Source organism: Bactrocera latifrons, unplaced genomic scaffold (assembly GCF_001853355.1).
Source record: "Bactrocera latifrons isolate USDA-ARS-PBARC rearing strain unplaced genomic scaffold, ASM185335v1 scaffold_154, whole genome shotgun sequence".
Taxonomy (NCBI): Eukaryota; Metazoa; Arthropoda; class Insecta; order Diptera; family Tephritidae; genus Bactrocera; species Bactrocera latifrons.
The window spans coordinates 558,043-570,734 of record NW_017535008.1 but is presented as its reverse complement, the minus strand read 5'-3'; the positions used below and the strand labels follow the sequence as shown (position 1 = coordinate 570,734).

The 12,692-nt window shown below is 38.4% G+C and overlaps 1 protein-coding gene across 1 annotated transcript in view; it reads left to right on the top strand.

Annotated features, from left to right (window-relative positions):
• The window catches only part of LOC108966066, a 163,078-nt gene that overhangs the window by 130,813 nt on the left and 19,573 nt on the right, over positions 1 to 12,692 (top strand). The window lies entirely within an intron of this gene.

Sequence of the window (12,692 nt, the reverse complement as noted above, 5' to 3'; positions counted from 1 at the left end):
TTTTTTTTTGAAAATATTTTAAATTCATTGTCTAATTTTTTCTATTTTTTCCATGCAAACTTGTGCACTTTGCCATTAATTAATTTATTTAACATTTTAAGGCAAGCTAAAAGTCAAAAAGTTTTCAAGTTTTTGCTGCACAAAATCTCCAAATTCGTAGCATAATAAGAAAACCCCTTCACTCTGCATCTGCGCCAAAATATTTACATTATTTATGCAAATGTTTTGCAACAACAAACAAGCGTAATGGCAGCTGAGCTGAACTGTCGCCGTAACGCAACGCCTTCTCCGCTTTTTTGGTTTTAACCTAATCAAGCGCGTTAAGCGCACGTAAGCCCAGTTAATATGCCACAAGCGCTGTTTAAGCTTATTAAGAAGCGCTAAGACATTTTGTAAGGCGCATAGCAAAATAAACAATGAAGACAACAACAAACACACACATAATATTTTTTCAAAACGGAATTTGAAAAAGTAAAAGATGTGTGTAGTCAGCGTGGGATGGAGTTTTCGTTTTTTACGCGTTTCCTTTTGTTGTCAGCAGAGTTCAATGTAACCCAAGCACAAAAAAAAAAAAAAATTTCGTATAAAAATAAAAGTGTCGAAATAATGATTGTAAATGGAAATCAATAAAAAGCGCAGCTTACAATAGCATTTGAAAAAATTATACAAATGTAAACGAGAAATCTAATCGTCATAAGTACATATGTGGCAACGCTAAGAGCAGCGAAGTTATACAGGCCATTTGATGCCGTCACAGACGTAACTAAGCCGCATGAACATCACTTAAGCAAATGCTTTGATGTCTTTCCCGTCCACTTTTAAGACTTGGTGAGTGTGCCGGTGAGCGCCACGCTGCTGGCGATCGATTACGCGTGCGCACGCGCATTCTGGCTTAATTAACTTCGCTGTGATGTTTTAGGTTACGTGTGCTAACGAGCCAGTCAGCCTCGTCTGCTTCACCGATGATATATATATATAATTTTTTTTTTATGAGCATTTTCTAAATGAAGCGCCGCCATCGCTACAAATTACTATGCGTTCAATTTAGCTTTAGCAGTGTGGCGGCAAAAAAGAAACAACTTAAATAGCAAAAAAAAAATAATTTTGTATTCTTGTCGCCGTAACTTAAGCTCACTTGCGTGGTATATAATATTTAATAAAGAGTAGATAGCATAAACGTTAAAGAATGCTGTGTGGCACGTTTGTTGGCCAAGGTTGTTTTAGCAGCTGCCACAGAGGCGTGAAAAAATTTACCACATCGCTGCGTTGCAACGATCGCGTCGCGTCATGCTACCCGTTCAGCCGAGTAGTTAAATGAACTTGTGAAACAGCACAGCGCTGGCAAAGGTATTGTGCCGAAGATTTGTGCAGTTGGTGGTCTGCTGCGCGCCAAGTGGCATGCTAACGAGCCGAAGAATGTGACGGCGAGGGGCATTGCATGGTTGAACAAGTGGCTTAATCTGTGTGGGAATTCTTAGAAATTGAAGTTAACTGGAAATAAATAGGAAGAACTCTGCTCGGTACACTGATTTACAAAAGTAACATCCCAGGGCATTGAAATTTCGAAAAATTGCTCTTAATTTAGCAGCTTAGTGCTCTTTTGAAATACAAAGTTCTATAGTTCCTAGGTTTAGAATAACTAGCTCCTACTAGAGTTCCTTACGTTCGGAACAGCGAATCCTCGACAAATAATATCAAAACGTCATACTGGTTTTCTGGTATTAAAAGTCAAATAAAATATTGGTCGATAGCACCTAGTGATGTTCAACCATTTTTGACAGTAATGTAACTGTGGCCAGCTATAGATTTCGAATACACAGTTGATAGCATTTTCTTTAACTCCGGTTGGGGCGTAGATCCGCAGGGTTTCGGTATTCATGTATCAATCGAATACTCTGTATCCTCTGGCCTACAACCTGAACCGTACTTGCCATAAAAAAACGTTTAAAACACGAGCCTCTCAATCATCTGATAAGACGCCACACTTTACTTCTCAGGATGATTGTTTTATGTGGATTGTTTTAATTTCGGTGCTCATCTTCGACGTTGCCGACTTGGATGGACGGGCCTGCCAGAAGCTAAGCTCCTGCCGGCATCGCTCTGAGGATGATTGCTCCGAGATAATAATCATCGAAGAGAAGATAACAGCCCACGAGCAGAAAATCAATGTGCCTCGTGGCAGTGAAATGAGTTTGCGGAGTAGAGCGGCTGATGTTCGACTAATAGTAAGGTTGAAGGAGCCCAATGACATTACTATAATATCTGAACTCAGTTCAGACACCCTTTTTCAAATTCGAGCAGACCTTTCGAATAACCTCTTACGGACTTCATGGAGCGTTTTTCCGGATTTGGTAACAGCCAATACTCATTGCAAACACCTATGGTTAACTAAATCCATATTTATAATCCCTACGACCTTAAACAAAACCACAAACATAATCTACATTCCCACAACTGCATAAATACTAAATGCTTTCCCAAAGCTTCGTCGTCGTCAGCGGCGATTCCGTGTTGTTGTTGATATTCAAGTGGAAAGAAAAATCAATAATCCTTCAACATTTCAAAAACATACGTTTCAACTTCATTTTGTCGTGTATCAACACTGCTTAATGACACATTTCACACTGTGTCTGTGTGTGTATATGTGTATATGTGTACAATTTTACACTTGAAAGTATGGCCGAAAGCATGACAAGGCTTCGCTGATGAGTGTACTGTCAACACTGGGTTGCCTGTTCGTTGGCAAGTATGCGCTGAAAGCGGTGGGGTGCATGTCCTTGAACTTAACGATTGATGGCAACGCCATTAAACTGTAGCACGGCGAATGCAAAGTCGGAAGGATTGAAAAATTGTGACGCGAACGTGCTACGGGAAAATACATCACTGCTAGTGTGTCTAGGGAAGACAATTTGTAGCACGTTTTTATCAAATAGTCGAAAAATATTTATAATGTAGTATAAATAAATGTAGATTTTATTTATTATATTTATTCATTTCAAACGTGCACATAGAATGACTTATTTTAATATATTTGAATTCAGTTTGTTCACATATAACCACTTATTTTAATATAAAAACGTAATTAAATATAATTTGATTAACTTATCGGACCGACGCCGCTGGTGCGCCCTTCCTGACTTCTTCAGAACTACTGTCTCACTCAACTGTGCTCGACTACACAGTTCGAATATTGTTCGAGTGTTGTTCGAATTAAGTGTAGTTTTTGGTCAGAGGTGCATTTAAAAGGCACGTCCGTTACGTGTGGACCTTTGACCCACAGGTTCCACTCCCACATAAATACTTCGAAATTTAAAAAAAATTAAAAAAAGATTATGCGACACTTAATTTTTTTTTTTTTTTTTTTAAGCAAACTTCCTACCGTCAGTCATTCAGCGTCGAAAACTCATTGTATTTAATAAGTTTTCGTTCTTTTTTTCTTCCCTGCTTGCTCTTTATTTTCTGATGACGCATTTCCCCAACTATTGTGCCTTTGTCGGCCTGTCTACCCACGCATTTTTCCCATTGCTCTGTAACTCACTTCCGGTGGCTTTATCAACTGCCTAAATCTTCACACAACTTTGCTGGCGTCTTTCTCCAACCTCAAGTTTCATTCCTCATTCCCTCAACTTGTTCGCCTTGTGCTGCCTCTTCCTGCACAAACAAGTGTTACTCTTTTTGTTGGGTAGTTGGTTGGGGATGTTTGTTTTTCGGCACTTTTGACATTCTAATCAAGCTGACTTAGGCCGCAACAGCATTAGACAACTTGACAGCGAGCAGCAACTGCGTAATGTAAATTCCACCCTTAAGCCAGTTGTGCGCGGGGCATGCAAATGGCATGAGTACTTTACAAATGTATGAAGTTTTGTGTTTACACCCACAAGCGCTTCTCATTGTCCTTGCCAGCAGCAGACGTCATAATCATTTTATCTTCTTCCCTTACGCTATTTTTGCGCTTAAATTACACACTTATCAGGCGAGTGAAATCAACAAGCAACATTATTGCTGCGTTACATTATTTCACAAATCGTTTGGCAACCCTCGTACGCTAGTTATCGCCTTCATTATCACTTCCGCAATGATGAGCTGTATTCTTTATTGGAAACCACATTTATATAATCATCAGCATAATGAACGCTATCAATATCACTGCTTGCGCGACAAGCTTTTAGCATGAAAGTCAACGTCGCTGAAGTGCCGTAGTCTTGCCACACAAAATATGGCACAAGCGAATTGGGAGTCTGCAGTCTCCTTTTTGTTGTTCTAGTTATTATGATTTTCACGTTCATTTGCTGTGATTCATTTCACACTTTTACATCTCATTTAGTTGCTGAGTAAGTGTCTTCTGTGCGTCAACACGTTAGCTTTGCGCATCTTCACAGTTGTGCTTTTACTCATGTCAACGAACTGGTACATTGGACAGCTCGCCAAAGCATTCGTTTGAGCCTTAGTTCTACGCGTCTGCTGTGACGTTTCGACGTTTCTTGATTTGGCATCAGCGCCGAGTGGCCTTCTAGGCATGTCTTTGTAATGAAATCATGACTCTAATATTAGAGGTTTCGATTGAGTGCGCAAATGGTCGCGCGCATTGATTGAAAATTAGTACGTTAGAGTGTGGTGATAATTATAGTGATGTGGCCGTTGGCGCCGCGCCGTTTTTACAGTACTTAATTAGCAATTTGCTGTCTGCGCTGCATACTTGGTTCAAGAAGCGTAAGAATTTTCAAATAATTATGAATTTCGATAAGAATTTCCATTAATTCAAGGAAATATAGTTTATGAACTTGTGAAACGTTTTGTGCGGTGAGCGGTTAAGGGATAATTACTTAGATACTGAGTACTGAGTAATTTTGAATGATGATTTAGTTGATTTTTTGAATAGTTTCTTGGATTTCCGGCTTCAAATTATTATTATTATTTTTTTTTTTTTTGGAAAATATTGTTCACTTAACAAGCAAAATCATTCATTTTGACTACGTTAGCAATGTAAAACTTTTGCTGTATTTTAATTAGAACGCGTTGCATTTGTCGAAAATGCGCCGCGCAATTTCAAAATCGCCGCGTTTACATGCCGCATATACGCCGCTTTTACGCTTTACCACTTTTGTGTATCACAGAAAATCTCATCGGAATTTTTAGCCCGAAAAGCGACAATTGCCGCGCATACCAACGGCAGCCGCGCGATCGCATTCGAGAAACCGCACAGACGCGCATTATGACACAGTGGAAGCAGTTGCAGAGTAAAAGCGTAGCAACCGTTTCATGGCAAAAGCGCACCGCCGAAAATCGCATTATACGTAACCGAACGATCAGCGAAGCAATGAATTTATCCGATACCACAAGCAGCCATATGTTCAGGTGCTGCTGGCTGCTGACTGACCTGTCTAGTTTGCTTGCGGCTGTTATCGTCACCACTACCGCAGTGCCAACAAAATCAAAGGGAAACACCAGCAAAGCCGCTCAAATGCTACCGCAACAGTTGGCACTTCTGCCGCTTCGCGGCTGGCTACCACAATTGCCTTGCCGTTTACCACCAACAAAGCGCGATAAAGCCACTATCGGTCGTTTGGGCAATCATTTGCACCGCCAACACCGATTTATATAGCTACGTGCCTACGTACATACAGGCAGGCAGACAGACAGACAGACATGCATGAATGCCAGCCAAGCGCACACTGCCAGCGGCGGCTCTGCGCGTTCGTCGATCATTCATGCCAGGTTCCTATGGCCTTGCTGGCCTGTGGTTGTTTTGACTCTTGCTGTTGCTGTTGCGTTGGACGCGCGCACTCGCGTTAAGCTCTCATTTTTTCCCACCTCTTTAACGCTTTTGAGTTACCAAGCCGTTAAGGTTCAGTGCAGTGTTGTTTGTGTAACTTTTTTTTATTTGTGCTTCTTATTACTCGTATATTTGTGCATTTCCCAGGCCGCTGTCGGTCAGTCACAAAACTAAACAGCCGTTGGTGCGCATTCGCGCCTCTACTGCTGTTGTTACCGTTCATTCATGCGTGTTTTGTAAGACATTCAATTTGTTGTGCATAACCCCACTTGTAGATACGACGCACTTGTTGCTGTTGCTTTGCGTACGAAACATTGAAGCAAAATTTAAAACAAATTTACGAGTGAACACACGCAGAATGTACGCTTGCCAGCATATGCAAACGCGCTTGAGCGGTGATATTTGAAACGACGTTGCGACGTTGGTATTTAAATGCAGTGCGCACTCGTACTTAGCGCGCCCTTCCGGCTCACTCAAGCATGTGCGCGGCGGCTTAGGTGTGGGAAAAATGCTTTGCATTCGAAGGGTCTAAATATGCGCATGCACTTGTCTATAGGTATTGATGAGGTTAGTTGACCTGCTGCGGCACTTGTGGTCGTTGGTTTATCATTTTCCGCGCTTTTGCTTCATAAAAAGCCGCTAAAATTAAAAAAAAACTTACACTTATATTTTTATAAGTAATAGCTATTATTATTAATATGTAGGATATATTTAAGACTTTTTCATATCGTTTATGCTTAGAACTTCTATTAAAACATGATTTACACTAAAATTTCTGTTAAAGTGAAAAAGTCCAGCAATTGTAAATAGCGCACCAGAGACAATGCGAATGTACGATAAATTTATCGATTATTTTTCTTGCGTACCATAAATTTTAGCGTAATTCTCTACTGCGCCGTAGCACTTCCGCCTCTAACGCCATTGCTGCCAAACAGGAAGCATTCGCTATTCTTGCTTCCGGCTGCCTGCTGTTCCGAACGCTCGTAGCTACTAAAATTAGGCGACGCACTAAGCTGCATGAAAATGGAAAATGATGGCGAATTTTTCAAAAATATACGCAAGCGCATGTTTGAATGTGTGCCAGCAAATAAATAAAGTTTGCCAACATATCAGGCGCTCGTTAGCGTTACCAACTGTGTGGAAAATTATTTATCTTACATTTGCCTAATATTTATTTGGCACAGTCAGGAGACGGTAGGCCGCAGCATAGCGGCGGCTAATAAGCGCCTTAAACGCCAGACTGGCATGATGTACAAAGAGAGCAACAATAAAAATGTGAAAGCATGGTAAACACGAGCTGTTTAAGTCAATAAGTAGCTGTCGATCTGACATTCATTGCCTGCTTGCTGTGCGACTTCGGCTTGGCCGCTGCTTTGGTCACCTGCTGTGCGCTGTGACGCTTAAAATTTTATTTATTTCATAACTGCTCGGAGTTATGCATATTCGTAACATTATATTGCTGCTTCTCTATGCAGAAAAGTGTTTCGCCGACTTTTTTGTTTTTGCTTCTACTGTGCGGCCAACTGTGTTAACATGCTAAGTGCCTACATTCAAGTAGATATAATATATTATGTATAGCATACTTGTATATATAATTTCCCCGAGTTTAAAGCAGACACTAAGCAAAAAAGTGGAACAATTTTGTTTGAAAGGAGCGCAAATAAATTTGCAGCTTCAATGCTGTGTGCGTTGAGTTTTTTTATCACATTTATTTTTTTTTTTTAGTTACTTTGCATTTTCATAACAAAATTGTGTGTGCAATTTAGTGGTTCTAAAAATATTAGAAATGTAAGGGAATGGCATCACACTCGATAATCTAAAATTTAACCTGTGTTTAGACTGCAGATAATGTTTCAATTCGGTAGTGGGGTGGCTTTTTTATTTCATTATTATGGCATTGTGAAAAATTTATAAACATGTGGAAAATAAATATAACGGTATATTTAAATAATATTTTTAGTATAAAAAGCTTATAAAAAATAAAGTGAAATGCTAAGTGTGGCAATCAAACTAACAAGAAACAAAAAAAATCTAAGTAAAAAATAAAAAGCGAAATTTATGATCTCTGTAAATACGACTAATACAAATTATGGGCATTTTTTCTTTATAAATATGTCATATAAGCATATCTAAATTGAAATCCGTCTCTCCTATGCAGAATATGCTAAATATCAAGGAAATAATATAATATTAGTGCCGAAGCAGAAATAAAAATTTGCATCAAAAAGTTGAAAAACATTACAAAGATAGTATTGCACAAAATTGTGACAAATCGCCGTTTACTAAACGAAACTCCAATCAAAAAATAAATTACAAACTATAAAACTAAGTTAAAGTGCTGAGCAAATCAAAAAACAAAAATAAAAGTTAAACAAATTGTAAAATTAGTTGCCTTATCGTCGACAAAGCAAAGAAAAATAAAAAAAATTGAAATAAAAATTGAAAAGAAACGCTTCCTTGTTGAAAACAGAAAAGCAATAAACATATAAATTTTGTACATACATACATATATTTTTGTAACAAAATCATAATACAAACAAATAAAGAAATTATAAAAACATCGTAAAACCAGCCATAAAACAACGCTGATATTAAAAAGCGCAGAAAAATTAGCAACGCTGAAAACGAGCAGCAAAACTGCCGGGCAACATGAAAAACTGTGAAATGTGCGATTTGCTCAAACTGCAGCAGCAACAGCGGCAAGACAATTGCATCAAAACTACTGCAGCACAGCTGATAAAATCACTGCGTCTCAACACGAATCCGTTATGCCAGCACCAACAGTTGCAGCAACAAGCGCAACCACAGGCAGCACAACAGCAGCGTTGCTCCAGTGTTGGCAGCACAGGCAGCGCTTGCGACACGATCTCCTCGCTGTCCGGTTCGGCGCTGTCACCAACAGCCAACAACAACAGCAATGCCTGCAACATACACCAGCATGGGCTGCTGCACAATCACGTCGGTGGCCTTAAAAGTGCGCACAGCAGTAGCTGCCTCTTACCGAACAGCGCCGCGTCGCTTTCCAACGCGCTAACGAGCGCCGCCGCTGCAGTAGCCATGCCGCCGTACGGCAGCATGTCAGGCGCCCCGCTGGCAGCACAACAAGCGGCGAATGCCACACTGCCAACCACGTCAGCAACCAGCATATTGCCGGCAACGGCGGCGCTTGGCGGGCTCGGCGCTGCGGCAATGGCTGCCAATTTGGCCGAATCGTTTACTTTATTGCATCAGCAGGCGCATCAGCATTTTCGCGATATACTCTATGCGGCACACTTGCTGGGACGAGGTAAAGAAACGTAGCAGAGAAAAGTCATTTATTATTTGCGCGTAACTCACAAAAAATATATAATATTTAAATTTTTTTGAAGTAAACAATGAATATAATGTAGTAAATAGTAGATTTAACAACAAATAACCGCGTTATATAACAGCAAATCGCGCACAGAAGTATTTTGTATGCTGCGAAAAAGTACGAAATTCACACAAAAATGTCAGCTCGTAATTGTGGGCGATTATTCAATGAAATTATATACATTTATCATTTTTTGTTGACAGTTGAAAAAGTCGAGAGCGTAGATATGTACATATGTAGTAGAGGCTGAAGAACAGCAGCAATTTGCGGAATATTGTGGGTCACATAAAAATGATTAATGACTTTCTGCTTGAACAAATGTGTATTAATAAAAATAAGGCAAATTAGCATGCAAAGGAACTGATTTTAAAATGAAACTGCCGAAGAAGAGGTAGGGGCAACATGCGAGTAATAAGCACTGATTAAAGAATTTCAAAAATTTTGCAATATTAGTTGAGTAGTTTTCAATATTTCAATATTTGCACACCTTTGTCAGTACAAATTTGCATAAAATACTCTTTAGTCACAAAGTTGTCAGTCTATACCAAGTGTAAACGTATTTTAAAGCATATAAACTAAAATATCAACCATTTTTCAAATAAATTTAATATGGATAAAAAAGTTATTAATAACAGGAATAATATCGATAGTAGATTTAAAAAAATATCGATAGCAAATAAAATAAATAAATATTAATAACATAAACAAATTATCAATAACAGATAAATGTATATATAATAGATTTTCAAAATATCGATAAAAGATAATAATATTGGTAAAATATAAAATAATATCGATAGAAGGCAAAAATAATTGATAACTGATAAAAAAAATTTCAAGCCAGATAGCAATATCGATAATAGATTAACTCGTTGATAAAGGGTAAAAATATCAATAACATATAAAAAAATATCGATAACAGATAAGCGATATGATAACGGATAAAATTAATTAATAATTGATAAAAAATTTTGATAACTAATACAAGTATTGTTAACAGGTAAATGTATCGATGACAGATAAACACACAATAACGGATAAAATGTCGATAACACATAAACACAGATAACGGGTAAAAATATCGATAACATAAAAAATTTAGACACATAAGACATACAGATAACAATAAAAATAAAAAAGTTTAAAAAATTTTAATAGATAAAGGAATATTAACAATATATAAGATATAATATATCGATAACAAATAAAAATATCGTGAACTGATTGAAAAAAATTGTTAACTAATAAAAAAATATCGATTAAATATAAAAATATCTATAACGTAAAAATATCGGTTAAATATACAATTATCGATAACAGGTATTGCATTTCAAGTATCGGTAACTCAAGCAAATCAGCTACTTGTCTTTATAATAATTATCTACACATTCTAAGTATTCTGTGCTTTCTCATGCCGCCGCAGATCAAGTTCATATGCAAACGTTTGACATCTGAAAACTTGTGAACCATTTTCGTTTGACCGTCGTAACCCATTAATTTGTTAAAAACAAATAACAACCAATTAACGCTTTGACAGCACAATGCTTTCAACTGTTATCGCGCTTGTCGACCCTTGGTTAAGCCAGTCTACTGTCACTTGGCAGTGCGCGCTTATCTTCAAACCACATAAACAATAAACAAAACAAAACAGAAACGGAGACCGAGACCGAGACCGAGACAACAAAAAGTTGACAAATGTCAAACACAATGTCACGCTGGCGCGAGCGGACAAGAGTGAAGAAGTGTAAACTAATAAGCGCGACAAAAGTGAAAAGCAATAATAACAGCTGCAACGTACCTCGCAGCTAAACAAACCGCCAGCAAATGCACTCGGAACAAATTCAGTCCATTAGTGTCACAAACGCCCACAATTTGCGGTGTTATCGCTGTATATGAGGCGCGTATATTGCTTTTCAAACAATAACACAAATAAAAAAACTCGAAATATTTATAGAAATTTATTTCGTGAAAGAATAAAATGTATATATAACAGTTAATAAATTTCTTTAATGGTCGCGTACATGACTTTATTTTAAACGCAACTGTCAGCGCCCATCTGTCATGATGCCATTTAATGCAGCTGTCAAGTGTTGAATTTGTTTAAGCACTTGTTTGGCGGTTTCGTGCGCGCAGCAAATGATCTTTGCAAGCAATTTGTCGCAGTGTCCAGTTAAGAACTGTCGGCTTGCGCTGCTGCTGCGAGATCTGCGCAGTTTATCATTTGACACTTATGGCTGTCAAAGCGCACGATTTGCGCACATATGCGCCAAATACATACCACACTTGTGCTGCTGGTCCACGCGAGCATTCTTTTCGCGATGACGGCGCTCACGTGAATTATGCTGCCGCGCGCCATTTGCTTGCTGCTCCATTGTTTCACAACGACATTTGTTGCTACCGTCAGCGCAACCGTCTTTTCAGCGTCAATGTGAAATTGTTGCGCGTAACAGAAATCGCTTTTGTGTCGCATTTTGCCGGTTTGGGTTTATGATGGCATGTGGCAGGGTGTGGCGCGCGGCGGCAAGCTGCGATATGACCATCAATAACTTTGTGGCGCTTGTGGACTAAACACGCATGCAAGTATATATGTTTGTATGTATGTTGGTACAAATAATTTGTCACGCAATCAATGTGGCATTAAATCATAACAAGAAACACAACATAAAAGGCCAAAACGCGTAATAGAAATGTGAACGCAATTTGACAAATGCGTGTGCCGCGCGTCAAACACAGCAAATTAGACATGTGTCACATTCCAAATCATGACCTGCAGGAAGGGAAAGGTGAACAACTGTTGCTCCTGCTTTTTCTTTTTCCGCGTATAGCGCTGTAGTCAGTCTGTCGGTTGCCATTTGTTGTGTTTAGTTATCTGGTTATTGGAAGGTTTGGCGCCAGTCCTTTAAATGTAATTAAGTGCGAATTTATTTGTCGTTGTCGCAATTTTGTCAACACCCCTTAATTTACTGCCGACTACGCCTCTATGAAGTGCTGTGGTTGTACACAAATATTGTAGGAATCCGCGTTTAATTGAGTTTAAGCTGCGCCCACCGCGCGACATGGTGCGTAATAAAAACGAATTAATGGCTTTTCGGGTTTTTCGCTCCGAAAGTGTGACGCAATGTGTTGTTGTAAGTATTAGTTTAGTAAGTTTCGTTATTGGCGGCAAGCATATTACAGCAGCTAAGAGTTTTGTGGTTAATAGATATTTATTTAAGGGACTAAACTAGTCTAGAAATTTTAAAACATAAATTTTATAGATATTTTCGAAGTTCAAAAATATCTCCTTTAAGGATTTTTTTTAATTCGAACTATATTCATAGTTAAAGCCGTTTTATTTCGTGCCCACTGGCACGAGCGCAGCCAAGTGCTTCTCGAAATAAGTTTTTTCTCGATGCGGTCGTTATCATAATTCAAGTTCTAAGTAATTGATTTACTTGACATTTGGCACGAATCGTCTGTACATACATATCTCTATATAGTTAACCGACGAAAACTAAAAAATTTCAAGAATTACAAAAAAAAATTTATAATTTATAACAAAAAACTCTTATAATAAAAAACTCAAAA